Below are 3399 nucleotides of genomic sequence, written 5' to 3'. Positions count from 1 at the left end.
CGAGGCCTCCGGTGTAATTAAGCGAGTGCACCCTCACATGTCTACGTACGTTCGCATCATGTCTATCCATCTAACCGTGGCAGGGTTGTTCTCTTCGTCGACTCGTCGTCGTCGTCGTCGTCCCTTATGCCAAGGGTCGGGAGATAAGGCCGCAAAAACCTTTGAAACCTCGGCGTCCGTGTACTCTACGTGTCTCGTAGAGCCGGGTGTGCTGGCAAATTTCAAGACAAAAATAAAGAGGGAGAAGAGAATATACGAGCGAGATACGACGGCGGGTATCCGCCCAGGGGGATGCCCGCGCTGCGGCTACCATCAGAACTGGACTGCGCGCGCGTCACGGCTGCTCTTTGTTTCGCGCGGTGATTACGCGAAACGCGCGTGATTTGTGCGTAACGGGCCGGCCGCTTTGAATTTAACATGTCCCGACGATACCATCGTTTCGCGAATTCGCGAAGATCGCGCGAGATGAAAACGCTCGCGTATTATCGCGCGCGCGCTGCTTATCACGCTCGCAGCAGCGCGAGGCGGCTCCGCTCTCCGGATATATATTTGGCTACCACACAACCGTGATCCAAAGGTGGTGGACGAATATTACGGAAGACCGTGTACATGTCCGCGTGCACGTTATATGGTAATGGAGGGCCAATCATGCGGTAACTAGCCACCCTGGGGAGACGGTCGAAGCTGCCAACCGGTGGTCAGCTCCCGTCAATGTGTCACTTACGTAGCCGGAATAGCTAACCCTCCCGATAGAGCATTACCGTTGAACGTGTTTTCCCCTCGATTGCAAGTACTGTCAGTTTCCTGTCCGGAACGTTCTGTCCGCGCGTTTCGAAAAGCTGCGCGCGATCGTCTCGAGCGTTGGTAAATTGCGAAGAAGCATGATACCCTGGTTTTTCTTTTTTTTCATTTCCATTGTTTATCGTTTATCGGAAACGTGGCGGCGGTCAGGGTGAGGTAATGCGATATATATTATTAACGTGGGATGTTGTATAAACTCATTTTTCAATGTACAATTGTTTTCGGGCGCAGCTGTGCCTTTTTGAAAATCAAAGGAGCACAATAGAGAAGACTTGACGTAAAACCGAATAAGTAAACTTACCATAGAACTAAAATTCCGACTCGGGTATGCACGCGTATTTGCACCTCCCGGCGTCGGAGTCACCTTGGCACTTGGGCGAGGATTCTCCTTTCGGGGATAAAATTATAATTCATGAGGAGGAATTCGTTAAGAAGTATTGAGAGGAGCGCGACCGACATTGTCCGGGCCGGCGTTGTCTCGCTCGGCCGAGCGGATGAGAGGCTCGTCGGGGCGCGAAACTGCGTTAGAACTCGCATTAAAAGTTGGCGGATAGGACGAAGAGAGGCCGTGGAGGAACGGGGGGGGACAGTAGTGATCCGAAGGGTCGAGAAAGCACGCACGGCGATGTGGCGAGTGTGGCGGCCAATTCTTGATTCGGAGCCGTGAGCGACTTGACGAAGGTGTGCGCCAAACTGCCGCAACCACCACCACCATCACCACGGGCAACAATAACAACGACAACAACAACAACGACGATGCGAACGTATCCACGTTCCATCACCGATGATACCGACGAGCAATACCACCTTCGCCATCGGTCGAGCCAAGGGTGTATAGAGAGCTGCGAGCGAGGAAGAGAGAGAGAGAGAGAGAGAGAGAGAGAGAGAGCAGCAAACAGGGCGATAAATAACTACAGGATGAAAAAGGGGGCGCGGTACCCTCCCGGGGCCCCTAAACCTAGAGACTACACACCCCTCGCCGTCCCTCGCCGTCCCACGCCGCACCAGCACCGTATAAACCGCGCGCACGGGCCCGACCCCGACAATTATACCCTCGCACGCGAAATGTTTTATTACCCTGACGTAGAATGCTTGCGTAGGACGAGAGTGTTCGTCGTTCGTCCGTGTGTACGTGTGTGTGCGCGCGTGTTCCGATGCATCTCTCATTTCCTCCCCCTCTCTCTCTCTCTCTCTCTCTCACTCCCCCCTTCACGTGTGTGTTCGCGATGCAGCGCGAAATGCTACACGTCCTACATGGCCTACTTTTCTGACTTCAAAATCTCCGTAAAAAAAAGAAAAAAGAGGGACACGAGCGCGATAATCAGGGGAATCCGCGCTCGGTCGTCTCTCTCGAGCGAACGTGAACCGCGGGGAGAAGAGGGATATATACGGCCTTCGTCACAAATATCTCTCGATGAAGCGCAGTCACGTGCTAATAGTGAAATAATGTAGCTCGCGTCGGAACTCTTGAGGGAGACAAGCCGAGCCTTTGAGAGTGAAACTAGCTAATTACGAAGCAAGCACCCGGTAAAGTCTTCCACCTTGGACGACGGTCTCAAAGGGATATACGAGGTTGGCAGCACTTGAGGGGATCCGCTACTCCCAAAACGTGCAGCGGATGACGCTTGGTCTTTCGGCTAATTCTGTAATCCGGGCTCGCACTACCTGCTAACTGCTCACTAAATCGAGGATCCAATCTTCTCCGCTATCTTCACTCTTTACCGCGATAAACGGTCACCGACAGAATCCAAATCACACCCTCCCGACGCTCGCTCGTCCGCTTTTTCCGCTAAAGTGCAAAATTATCATCCTGCCGAATCGCTGGGTGTCGCAAAGGGTAATGGAGTTTCTTCAAGGCGTAACATTTTTCTTTTAGCAGCACGCGAAAACCAACGGCGAATAACAACGGCGGGGGGGCTGGAGTACAAGACGGGGAAAACGTTCGGTTGAGGCTGACGGTGAAGAAACCAAACGCGTCTTGGTGAAAGGAGACAGAATTTCTGGCCCTTCGTGTACCCAAATTCGGCCCTTCGGACCTAGAAGTTCCGTTTCCTTCGGCCAAATTGTTTCCGCCTCGTTTATCGCCACTTTAATTTCGCATTACTTTGACACAGGGAATTTAATTTAACGTTATATTTCCGTAATGTTTCTAATATATATTTACGTACCTTCCGACACATCTCCCGTGCCAAAGCGGCACAAAATCTCAATGGGCCGTTTTTAACGCGAAATTTTTTACTGCGCACGTTCCATTCACCGTTCCGACGCGAACGAGAAACATCGGGATTACGAAATCGCCGTCGGGCGGTCGCGCCGTCTCCGAAAATTCCAAGACGCGTTTCGCGAGTAAATTGACCGTTAATTACTGAAAAATGAGCGGGCTGACAGTGCACAGCTATTTACCTCCCCTGCATTCACCCCACGAGCCGAGTCAGCCCTTAGTCTTCGGTTAATCGGGTTAGATTAACTCGGTTAGCGCACGCTTGGTATGCCCTCGTAGTTAGCGACTTGTTATCCTGAATCAGGCTTCTCGTCAGGAACGTTCGCGCGGAGCTCGCTGCGTCATAGTGATGTCATTTGTGTGAGACACGGAGGGGG

This window comes from Dinoponera quadriceps, unplaced genomic scaffold (genome assembly GCF_001313825.1).
Source record: "Dinoponera quadriceps isolate SergipeBrazil2010 unplaced genomic scaffold, ASM131382v1 scaffold3676, whole genome shotgun sequence".
Taxonomy (NCBI): Eukaryota; Metazoa; Arthropoda; class Insecta; order Hymenoptera; family Formicidae; genus Dinoponera; species Dinoponera quadriceps.
This window is presented reverse-complemented; position numbering follows the sequence as displayed.